Source organism: Haliotis rufescens, unplaced genomic scaffold (genome assembly GCF_023055435.1).
Source record: "Haliotis rufescens isolate VD_foot unplaced genomic scaffold, xgHalRufe1.0.p SCAF_16, whole genome shotgun sequence".
Lineage (NCBI taxonomy): Eukaryota > Metazoa > Mollusca > Gastropoda > Lepetellida > Haliotidae > Haliotis > Haliotis rufescens.
Genome location: NW_025963846.1, coordinates 29,379,347 through 29,392,516, shown reverse-complemented (window position 1 = coordinate 29,392,516; position 13,170 = coordinate 29,379,347). Strand labels below are relative to the sequence as shown.

General features: G+C 39.7%; 2 protein-coding genes across 6 annotated transcripts in view; one reads left to right on the top strand and one right to left on the bottom strand.

Moving 5' to 3' along the window:
* LOC124152934 (histone deacetylase 6-like) overlaps positions 1-13,170 on the top strand; it is a 341,819-nt gene that overhangs the window by 155,852 nt on the left and 172,797 nt on the right. The window lies entirely within an intron of this gene.
* LOC124152962 (G-protein coupled receptor moody-like) overlaps positions 1-13,170 on the bottom strand; it is a 73,599-nt gene that overhangs the window by 27,018 nt on the left and 33,411 nt on the right. For both annotated transcript variants that reach the window (XR_007221644.1, XM_046526051.2), the window contains exon 2: positions 9,369-9,410. The gene's annotated coding sequence lies outside the window, so the exon portion shown is untranslated. The remainder of the gene's footprint in view (positions 1-9,368; positions 9,411-13,170) is intronic.

Genomic DNA, 13,170 nt, shown 5'->3' with positions numbered 1-13,170 from the left:
TTGTCTTCCTTAATTGTAAATAAAATCTAGTTGCTGTTAAATTCATGATGGCAAGATTGCTTGTTCATGAAGCTTTAAGGTTCCAGCGAGGATGTTTTTTGTTTGTTTATTTGTTGTTTAATGCTGCACTCAGCAATATTCGAGCTATATGACGGCGATCTGTAAATAATCGAGTCTGGACAAGACAATCCAGTGATTGACATCATGAGCATCGATCAACGCAATTGGGATATGATGACATGCATCAACCAAGTCAGTGAGCCTGAACACCCGATCCCGTTAGTCGGCTCTTACGATAAGCATAGTCACCATTTACAGCAAGCATGGGTTGCTGAAGACCTATTCTACCCCGGATCTTCACGGGTCCATGAAGCTGAAGCTTCCAGCAAGGATGTACTGAGCTGACATACATGTACATGTATCTGCTTCTCTGCCAGGGCCACCTAATCCTCCACATAATGAAAATAGCACAAAAAGAATTATTTTTTTAAATTAAATTTTGAAAAGTGAGATCTATGTGGTGAAATGCCTTGTTATGAAAATGATTGATTGTGTTTAATGTGATCATTCCAGACATTACTTTTTGATGTCAACTTTTATTTTTTTGTCAAATCATAATAAAATATGACATTTATTGTAGTCAGTATATTTAGAGTTGTTTAAAGATTATGGGGTATTATTGATGTGCACAGTTGTCTCCCTTATCCACAGATCTTACTGTTATGATCCAAAGTCACTCACTCACTCACTCTTGTGAGAATGAAAAGGGTTTTTGTTCCTTTTTTTTACAGGCACCTGGGATATCAGTGCAACATTTTGTGCACTCCATTAACTCCCTCACTGTGGGGCTTTAAGAAGTAATTGATAGTTGTCAGGAACACAGCATCCCTGATGGGGTCATGTGATTTATAGCATGTCTCCTAATAGTACCTGCCCTAGCCTTGCTCCAAGGCTGTACTGAAAGATAAGTCCATGGATGTGTAGTAATTCTATCCTCCTAATATGCAAGTCTAGGTATGTGGACAGATTCCAGTCTCTTATAGGGACAACTTGTACTTATTGTTTTTTATAATGTACAAAATATGATTTAAACAAATAATTATTGCCTTAGAGACTTGTGCAAGTTCACTGGGTGCACTTTACCACAGCGAGAGCTTGGATACACTCCTGGAAAATGTTCAAAATGCACACAAAAAATATACAGAAGTTGCACTTTCATCTGAGTAAATAAACAATCTGTTTTGACTCTGGTAACATAATTATTTAATTGTTTCAGATTGTGCATTTCCTAATTACTGGTATTTTGGTGTTCTGTTTATACTGGAATGCTTAATGAATGTTCTATTAACGTTTGTAAAGAATGCAAGTTATTTTCAGGTGAGAACACAATTCAAGGACATTTCAAGGTTGTCAGATCCGATCTGAAGAAACCATGCTGTCCTTGGGGAATAGCATTTCCATTCACGACAATCAACAGCTGTGTGGTTGAGAACCCATAGGTTCTAATCATAAATGTTGCTGCAATAATTGAATATTCGTTGATTTGAATAACTGTTTCCTGTATTTTTTTGTGGTAATTCATGTTAAGGAACAATGTGCTGTATGAAGTAAGACCAGAACCTTTCATATCCCTGTTGTATGGATTAACTTGGTGTAATCAAGGACAGGTGTATCCAGGACAGGTGTATGTAAGGACAGGTGTATTCAAGGACAGGTGTGTTCAAGGACAGGTGTATAGGTATGTTCAAAGACAGGTGTATAGGTGTATTCAAGGACAGGTGTATAGGTGTATTCAAGGACAGGTGTATGCAAGGACAGGTGTATAGGTGTATTCAAGGACAGGTGTATAGGTGTGTTCAAGGAGAGGTGTATTGGTGTATTCAAGGACAGGTGTATAGGTGTATTCAAGGACAGGTGTATGCAAGGACAGGTGTATGCAAGGACAGGTGTATGCAAGAACAGGTGTATGCAAGGACAGGTGTATGTAAGGACAGGTATATGCAAGGACAGGTGTATATGCAAGGACAAACTTGAAAAAAAGGAAAATTTTAGCCCTTTAGTATTTTTAGGACCTTTAGTACCCCAAATATGGGTATAGGCACATCTGTGAAACAAGAAGATCTATTAGTGTGGCCTGTTCACCAGGGAGGATATTTTGAAACGAAAACGAGTACCGTATTCGACGTAATAAGCGCTCGGTTCTGATAATATATTGGCTAGTAAACAATCCCAGTTAGCATCCCTTCCAATTGATCAATGAACACAAGACTTATTTATTCGTGTATAATACGCACATGTGTGTCATATGCACCCTTAATTATGGGCAATTAAATTCTGGAAAAATATATCTGTCGTATATAAACATTTCAGGCTGTCAGCATAAACCACGAAATTTATGATCTTTCAACTCTGTTTTTTTTCACCAAAATAATATTCTAATAAGAGCCCCCTATTTCTAATTTTGAGAGCGCCCTGGACGCTTATTACCTCGAATACGGTAATTAAACTTCATGAACCCAAAATGGTAATTCTCTGATACTCATCAGATGCAACCTTAATAAACATACAATTTGTTAATACACAAATGATTAGTCCTGCCATTGAACAGTGCTAGGTGATGCACGAGCATGTTGATGATCTTGTTGCCATGCAGACACACCTGTTGAATTTCCAATATTCCTCATGTAATAACTGTCAACACAGAAACTACATGCATATTTATAGGGGCAGAAGTAATCCAATTTCCATGTTGTGAATATGTATTCATCTTTCCTGTGAACAGCTGTTATAACCCTCTATTATTTGACTCGAACAAACTCAACTTATTTGTTAGGAGCTAATGTTTCTCTTGCATGAACGAGAACTGCAGTGTGATTGATGGTAGATTGTCGTCCCCCGCTGCAGTGTCACAGACAATACTGGGGCACTGAGGACACTTTAACTATATATGGGGGCACGGGTGGCCTAGTCGTCTAAGGCGCTGCGAATCGCTGTGCAGAGTTGCGTCCCTTGGGCACACCCGAAACTTGTGATTGTGGGTTCAAATCCCGGTTCGCCCCAATTATGTTTCTAGGTTTGTCAGCACCACACCCGTGCTCGTGGGTTTCACCGAAGTGGTAAACGTCAGACCTGCATCACTTTTGGCTTTCCTCCCACATTAAGCTGACACGCCGTAATATAACTGGAATACTGTTAAAAGCTAGTTAAACACAACTCAGTCACTCATATAACTATACATGGCAACAGTAATGTCACAGTGTGTTCATAATGTCGACCATCCAACAGTGTAGATATTTTCTTAAGCAAGGTAAGGTAACTAAAAGCGATAGTATTTGTGACAACTTTGAGTGAGTGAGTGAGTGGGATGGGTTTAATTGAACATACAAACAATGGTGATGAGGAAATATAATAAATTTCGAGATAAAAACTCTAGTTACATATTTACTGTCTTTGTCTTACTGGAATGTTTGAAGTATACAGACTGGAATAATGCAGACAATCATAGGTGAGTGAGTGAGTGAGTGAGTTGGTGGGCGGTCGGTTGGATGGGTGAGTGAGTGAATGAGTGAGTAAGGTTTTACTTCGCTTTTAGCAATATTCCAGCAATATCACGGCGGGGGACACCAGAAATGGGCTTCACACATTGTACCCATGTCGGGGGAATCGAAGCTTGGCATTTGGCATGAAGAGCGAAGTTACGATCCAGGTAACACTGGACAATTCATCTTTCAAACTTTATTTTTAAAAGACAGAAAGCTCGAAAGCTCTACACGGCCTCCTACTTCTCATTTCCGAAATCTGTTTTGAAAGATTGAAGCTCAATACCACTTCCAACTTCTTATTTCCGTACGACGTTTAGGAAAGATGGAAACTTTGAAAGCACTACATCGTGTCTCACTTCCCACTTCCGTAAACATGTTTTAGGAAATAGAAACCGTAAAAGCTTCAATTTTCTTCCAATTTTCAACTTTATGTTTCATACTTTGTAATAAATAGTTTGAACCAGCCAATCAGCAAAAAGCAAAAAACGTAATACTGAGTGGAGATTACTGAAAATAATTTCACTTTTATCTGTTTCATTTATTCTGTTGCATAATAGGTCAATTATTGTAAAGTTCTATTTTTTCCCATTTCTCAGCCATTCCTGCATCAATAAATATGGGATTAAAGTCTTAAAAAGGCACTTAGAAGTTTGGAGAACATGAAAACATGACACTTTTTATGAATAGTAACGTTTTATATTCTTTGTACGACATTTCAGAGCTTCGTCTTGTTCCTTCATCAAGTGAAACAAGGAGTAAGAAGCAGCTCTGAAATGTCATACAAAGAATATAAGAAGTTGCTATCCACAAAAAGTGTCATGTCTTAAAATATGGGATTAGGTATGCACTGTGCATATTATCATAATATGTCCAGTTTTCGTATTTTGGCTTAGTTTGTGTTTCGAGCTGACCATGCCATACTTTGACGGTCACGCAATCCCATTTAATGTCACACTCTTTGTGTATTTTTCACATGTTTGTTTGTTGTTTGATGCCACACTCAGCAAACAGTGATTGACATCATGAGCATTGATCCACACAATTGGGATACAACGACATGCAACAACCAAGTCAGCGAGCCTGACCACCCGATCTCGTTAGTCGCCTTATACGACAAGCATAGTTGCTTTTTACAGCAAGCATGGGTTACTGAAGACCTATTCTACCCCGGATCTTTTTCATATGTACTCAGAAACTTCTTGATATGAATTGCAATTTTGTGTATATGATCCCAGTAATTGTGTCTGTCATCGCTCGCAGATTATTCACAAAATGAAGGGGTGGTGAGGTGAGATTGGGTTTAGCGTCTTGTTCAGGATTACTGCCATATAAAGTGATGTGCATGCACTCAAGGATTGAAAGTTGTATTTGTTGACATTCATCAGTTGATGAAGACTGTGCCTCATACTGGCAAATTCCATTATGCACGAAGCGCTTCATGATAAATTGTGTTTTGTGTCTACACTGAGTGAGTGAGTGTGTGAGTGAGTGAGTGAGTGAGTGAGTGAATAGGCTGTAGCAGATGCAGCATTTTCCCTGCTCTCTGATGGATGGACACACCATACCATATGGGAATCAACTCAGGTCTTCTTACTAAGCCAACACTGTAACTACAGGGCTTGCCAACAGGGACCTTAATGAGTTATGGTTGTGAAGATTATGTTTCAGCCTGACGATACTCTTACCATGAAATTTGACTATCGTGGTGCTACTTCAATATGATTAGAAATATATTACGAGAGTATTACTCGTGAGCATTTTAATTCTCATCAAATGGAAATACACTGAAAAATAATTGCTTCCCTGTCACACCAGATTGGCATTAAAAGAAAGACTTTTGGAAAAGATAACAGAATTATTGCCAATTTCTCCCCATCTGATGTGTTTTATTGTGCCTATCAGTCATCATTTACCTCCCTCCGTCAAGTCTCATGTGCCTCACAGTTGCTGCTTGCACAAGATCAGTACTTTACAAAAAGGCTGCTTTACAACAAGGCTGCTTTACAACAAGGGTGCTTTCACAACCAAGGGTGCTTTCACAACCAAGGATACTTTCTCAGCAGAGGGTACTTTCACAACCAAGGGTACTTTCAAAACCAAGGGTACTTTACAAGAAGGGTGCTTTCATAACCAAGGGTACTTAACAAGAAGGGTGCTTTCACAGCCAAGGGTACTTTCACAACCAAGGGTACTTTCACAACCAAGGGTACTTTCACAACCAAGGGTACTTTCACAACCAAGGGTGTTTTCACAACCAAGGGTACTTTCACAACCAAGAGTACTTTCACAACCAAGGGTACTTCCACAACCAAGGGTGCTTTCACAACCAAGGGTGCTTTCACAACCAAGGGTACTTTCTAAGCAGAGGGAACTTTCCAACAAGGGATACTTTCACAACCAAGGGTGTTTTCACAACCAAGGGTACTTCCACAACCAAGGGTGCTTTCACAACCAAGGGTGCTTTCACAACCAAGGGTGCTTTCACAGCCAAGGGTGCTTTCACAACCAAGGGTACTTCCACAACCAAGGGTGCTTTCACAACCAAGGGTGTTTTCACAACCAAGGGTACTTTCACAAACAAGGGTACTTTCACAACCAAGGGTACTTTCAAAACCAAGGGTGTTTTCACAACCAAGGGTACTTTCACAACCAAGGGTACTTTCACAACCCAGGGGACTTTCACAACCAAGGGTACTTCCACAACCAAGGGTGCTTTCACAACCAAGGGTACTTTACAAACAAGGGTACTTTCACAACCCAGGGGACTTTCGCAACCAAGGATACTATCTCAGCAGAGGGTACTTTCACAACCAGGAGACTATGTTGAAGCTAAGATCTTATTTTTATGTCAGTTTGCTTTTAATAAGATTAGGTGCATGAAGTTCTAGAATAGTTTTGAAAGTTTTGAGCTAAAGGATTGTTGTAATAAACAATATTTCTTTTCAATTTTCCATCCATTACTGTAAAAATCAATTTTACACTGAAATTAAATAGCCTGAGATTTACTAATAGGCCATGGAGAGAGTAAGAAATATGTCAGTCTATTTTGATAGATTCTAAAATTGCCATATTAGATGCGCTGATAAATCCTGTTTCTTTATTAGTTTAATCGTAGTTTGAAGGAAATTGTGGATGAAGCAGTTTGGACGATTTACGGAGGCAAGTTGTTTTAAAGAGCTGTGCAGAAACATGGTGGAGGCAGTTTGTATTTATGTTGAAAATAAATGCTCAGTTTATGTGAAGTGATTTGATACCATAAATCACTAATTGCAAGACTTTGGATTTATCAATGATATATTTATGATGCTTCTAAAGATTATTAATACCCCCAAGTCAATTACATTAAAATTTGAAACTAGTGGGTAGTGGGCAGGATGTGCATGAGTTTGGAAATACCAACTAATGCAGACTAGAGGACTTTGTGTGAAACCAGCTAGATGTCTGTATTGAAAACTGATATACTTGGTGTGAAACCAGCTAGATGTCTGTATTGAAAACTGATATACTTGGTGTGAAACCAGCTAGATGTCTGCGCGGACAACTGATATACTTGGTTTGAAACCAGCTAGATGTCTGCACAGACAACTGATATACTTGGTGTGAAACCAGCTAGATGTCTGCGCGGACAACTGATATACTTGGTTTGAAACCAGCTAGATGTCTGCACAGACAACTGATATACTTGGTGTGAAACCAGCTAGATGTCTGCACAGACAACTGATATACTTGGTGTGAAACCAGCTAGATGCACAGACAACTGATATACTTGGTGTGAAACCAGCTAGATGTCTGCACAGACAACTGATGTACTTGGTGTGAAACCAGCTAGATGTCTGCACAGACAACTGATATACTTGGTGTGAAACCAGCTAGATGTCTGCACAGACAACTGATATACTTGGTGTGAAACCAGCTAGATGTCTGCACAGACAACTGATATACTTGGTGTGAAGCAAGCTAGATGTCTGCACGGACAACTGATATACTTGGTGTGAAACCAGCCAAGTAGACTAGTGGAGTCAGTCACTGGCTTGGCGTGAGGTTGTGTGGACCCTTTCATGTCTAGCATGACTTCAAACCAGAGAACCTGCTTACACAAGATATCATTTTGTCATCAAATCACATGTGTTTGTAAGTGCTGCTTCGGTTAGATGATCGTTTAATAGTTCCCAATCAGCAAATGGATTTAAGTGAAACACTTCAATTTACCTCTGATAAATCGTAAAGTTTATTGCAAAAACAAATCTAGACGAAGCTAAAAATATTTATCCTTTTCTTTTGATTAAGGACCTTTTTGCAATCAATGTCAATCGGTGGTGAATTGCACTGAATCGTGTTCCCTTTCAATACATTCTGTCAACAGCATTTCAGATGAGCTTGTTTTAATGGATTTCACCTCACAGCAAAGGTGTAAGCCTGATTGAATCAACGGAATGCCATCATAATGACGCTAACTGCTTTCAGAGTCTAATTTCCAAAATCATGTTCAATCTCTATTTCCGCAGTAGGGGCTCAAACATGATTTGGAGAGGTTAAGTTTGGAAAAAAATTAGATTCAATTATAGTCAGTGACTGATTGAGTCCTGGGTTGAACTGGTTTATCTTCATTCTTTCATGCAATTAAACTGCCTTTGTGGTCTAGCGGATAGAGCTTCTGCCCGGAGAGCGTAAGGTCAGGGGTTCAATCCCTGGCTGCATCATACCAAAAGACATTAAAAGATGGTACTTGTTGTTACCCTGCCTGAGTTGAACTGGTTTATCTACATCCTCTCTTGCAATTAAACTGCCTTCGTGTTCTAGTGGATAGAGCGTCTGCCCGGAGAGCGTAAGATTGGGGGTTCAATCCCTGGCTGCATCATACCAAAAGACATTAAAAGATGGTACTTGTTGTTACCCTGCCTGAGTTGAACTGGTTTATCTACATCCTTTCATGCAATTAAATTGCCTTTATGGTCTAGTGGATAGAGCGTCTGCCCGGAGAGCGTAAGATTGGGGGTTCAATCCCTGGCTGCATCATACCAAAAGACATTAAAAGATGGTACTTGTTGTTACCCTGCCTGAGTTGAACTGGTTTATCTACATCCTTTCATGCAACTAAACTGCCTTTATGGTCTAGTGGATAGAGCGTCTGCCCGGAGAGCGTAAGGTCGGGGGTTCAATCCCTGGCTGCATCATACCAAAAGACATTAAAAGATGGTACTTGTTGTTACCCTGCCTGAGTTGAACTGGTTTATCTACATCCTCTCTTGCAATTAAACTGCCTTCGTGTTCTAGTGGATAGAGCGTCTGCCCAGAGAGCGTAAGGTCGGGGGTTCAATCCCTGGCTGCATCATACCAAAAGACATTAAAAGATGGTACTTGTTCTTACCCTGCCTCCATTCAGCATTGAGGGGCTAAAACAAGGACTGGTCGGTTCAGAGTCAGTATGATGTGTCTGAGTTGGGTAGCCTAGTGTTTGATGTGTTCGCTCGTTATGCTGAATTGTCCAGTGTTACCTGGATCGTAACTTTGAGGTAAAGAGTTCGCTCTTCATGCCAAATGGCCAGCTTCGATTCCCGACATGGGTACAATGTGTGAAGCCCATTTCTGGTGTCCCCCGCCGTGATATTGCTGGAATATTGCTAAAAGCGGCGTAAAACCATACTCACTCACTCACTTAGATCTTGATGCACACATTATCAAACTTACTTCAGCTGTTCTTAGTACAGGAAATTGTCATTAATTTTGTAAAATTGAGCACAATTGTTGATTGTATTTCTTTTCTGCTACATGCATTCAAAATTTCTCCCTGTGGAACTTGGATGTAAACAAAAAACTGCACTTTACCTGACAAGCTTCCGTTGTACCCTTCTCGACTTTGGGCCATATCTGCAAAAGAAAACAAAGACTCATTGTTTTGACGTAGAGTGTTTGTTGAAACAACCGATAAGTCACTGAATTGTTCTGCAATTAAGGAAACAGCTGTCCGTGAGAACGAACACCTGAATACATTGTTGCATATAAACCTGCAGAGTTTTTCACTCCTGAATATTTCTGTATGAAACTGGCACTGTTTTATGACACTGTGAGATCTGCATTGAGACAGAATGTCATCCATATCGATAAGAATATTGTTTTGCCTTCACTTGCAAATGTCACTTTGATCTATTATAGCGCCTGTTGTTATAATGTGGATGGGATGAGGCTGCTATAGCTGCTCAATCCGATGATTGTCTACAGCCAAACGGTTGAATGTGATTGGAGGTACTTCAGACCCATGATTTTAGTACATTATAGTGGGGAATTAAATCCCCTAATATGATCTTATCAGTCTGCCATGTGAAATACAGCAGGCTGAACACAACAGGGAAATCCCAACATGGTTGTTGGCTAAAAATAGATTTATGCGAAATATTTCCTCAGGAATCTGTTTGACCCCATCACAAAGAAGATGCAACAACATCCCACCTGGAACCAGACTGCTGGGGAGTCTGATGGCAGGTGTCAGTGATTACAACATTTTTAGTTGAACTCTACTTTGTATATTGGATATAAGATGTGACTTTATCATCACTGTATATATTGATTGGAGAGTATGTGATCATCAAGCCCTTCTTCACATCATCTAGAATATTTTCGTCTGACACATGAATTCAAATGTTTTCTATATTTCTTCTATATTTCTTCTTCTTTTGACTTTGAGAAAGGTTTTGTCACTTTCATTCTAGAAACTTTGTACCATATCAGGTTATTTGTGAAGTGGTGAATTGTTGTTGATCATCAAATGAATAAAGACTGTCAGTGTTTCAACTCAGAACCATTCCATATAGCTCTGTGGCCCTTGAGACAGAGGGACATGTCATCTGATTACCGACCATTCCATATTTGGGAGGGGGACTGGGATTTTGTATTAAGATCAGACCCCTGAAGATCCGGGGTAGAATAGGTCTTCAGCAACCCATGCTTGCTGTAAAAGGCGACTATGCTTGTGGAAAAAGGCGACTAACGGGATCGGGTGGTCAGGCTCGCTGACTTGGTTGATGCATGTCATCAATCCCAAATGCGAGGATTGATGCTCATGATATCAATCACTGGATTGTCTGGTCCAGACTCGATTATTTACAGACCGCCGTCATATAGCTGGAATATTGCTTAGTGCGGCGTTAAACAACAAACCAACAAACAAACCAACCAACAAACAAACCAACCAATGTATCAAGATCAGATATCTTTTCAGCTACAGCGGCAAAAACATATTTTTTTATAAAAAACTATGAGCCGACATTTTTTTTTTCAAGCACCTTGCAACAATGTCAATTTTGTTGCATGCAGTTTCTTTTTTTTAACAATCTGAGACAGAATAAAAAATTTTCAAGAATTTTTTGGAACAAATTATTTTCCCCCTCCCCGAGAATATCAAGGGGTTGGTCTCCGAAGGTTCTTTCCAATTACTAGTCTTGGGGAAACCTGTTAGGAAGAAGCAGTCTGAAACCCATAAGACTGAAGCAGTTATTCTTTTAATAACAATTTGAAATGTATATAATCGAAACCTGTACTTTCTCAAACAGAAATGGTTATTTTCTCAAACTGTTTGCTTTTAAGTGGCAATTATATTGAAACATGATTGAAACCCTAAAGAAAAAATACAAAAATTAATGTTCTTTTCCATATTTGTATTTCAGTTAATGCATAGTTGAATAAATTCATGAAAGTAAATTCAGTAGTTAGAAAGGTTTGATGGATTGGCTAGTAGAAAGGAGTAATGATAGGATTGTGTTTTTTCACCATTGTGGACAAATCCAAACCATCAAACCACTTGGCTCGCATTTTGTCATTTCAGTTTCACAAATTGATGTTTTTCTACATTGTTTGTTTGACCTAGATTCCAGAACTGTTGGTCATTGTTTAGCAATACGGTTGTCCAGGTGTTTGGGAGGGAACTAAATCTACCTTTAACGAGATTTGGGCTAAATGAGAAACGTTCATTTCAAAGGATTGGTATTTTGTTTTAATCAGTCTTTGACCAAATAAGCATGATCTATCATTAGATTCTCTTCAGATGGAGAGCGATATGAAACAGAGAATGAAATTGAGATAGTTTATATTTTCGGGACTCATTAGCAATAGAAGTAGCTCTAATTGTCCCTGTCTACTTGGCTATCCGTTGTTTTTTTACATGAATAGGAGACTAGGGGACTTTTCAGTTTTTTCATTGCCCAATATTTTATGAGGTTGGCACCAATGGAAAAGGATTGGATAAGCTTCACTGACATCCAAACAAGGCCCTGGCACCGTTCCTTCCTTGCGTCTTTTCATGGGTAATCTTCGCTGGATGTGGACCGCCTCCGTGGTCTAGTGGTTGAGCGTCCGCCCGGAGAGCGGAAGGTCCGGGGTTCGATCCCCGGCCGCGTCATACCAAAAGATGTTAAAAGATGGTACTTGTTGTTACCCTGTCTGGCGCTCGGCATTAAGGGGATAAGCAAGGACTGGTCGGCTCGGAGTCAGTATACTGTGTCTGAGTGGGGTATTGATGTTAAACTGCGGCATGGTATCTCAGTGGGCTAGCACTATAAATCGGCATCAGTCCGGTCTAGTACAAGCAGCGACACATACACACACGTGCATGCACGTCGCTATATAAGTGCAATAATCTTGGACGCGACGTTAAACCCAATTTCACCTCACCTCAGCTGGATGTGAGGATTCTTATTATGAAAGCGATATTCCTTTTTTTGCTCCCTTTTTTTTAACTTCTTTATGGTTCAGAGAGTTGGGTTTGATCTTGGGTGGTCCAAAAATACAATTTTGTTTATGAATGTTTTTGTTTCACGTGGCATAAGATTGTGTGGTCTGTAAAACTTTGAATGTAATTGAGTGGGGGAGAGGCAGGAAGTTTATGGTAACTAGTATACACTGCTGTCAGAAGACGTTTTATTCTCCTTAACACATGATCAAGACAAAAGGCAGTGCTATTAGGTTCCTAAAATAACAGTTCTTGTTGCATTTGGTTTGGTTTTTTTCACTTCAGTTCAGTGTTCAGGTGGACACTTGACTTGCCTTTGCATGTGTTTGTGATAGGTGCCACCGGCGGGGCAGGAGACACTCCCCTTTTTGTGATAAACTGGTGTCATCAGATTTTATAGTCATTCACAAAAACATGTTAAGGATATACCATCAAGTCTCGTTAATCCGACACTCGGTAATCCGACAATCGGCTTTATCCAACACTAATAATAGGAACCGATTAAATCAGTGCTATTTAGACCTGTTAATCCAACAGTTTCCCACTCCAACTCCAACACACTATTTTGCAACGAATTACCGAAATCACTCATTAAGGAGTCTCGTTAATCCGACAGCGATCAGCATACTCCGTGGTCATCTGCCCGCAAGTAAACAGCCCGTGTTTTGATGCGAGATAAGCCGGCCGGTAGCTGCATATTACAATGGCTGTAGAGATAAACTTGCTTAACAATAAACAATTAAACTTTTAATAAACAAGCCAATATTTATCACATGCTTAGATTACCCCAATCTCATTAAAATCAGACACAAGTTCTCGCTACCGCTGAGGACATCCCATTACAGGTCATGTTAGAACAACCTTTCACGAACTTTGACCGACCAATGAAATAACTATCAGGAAGTC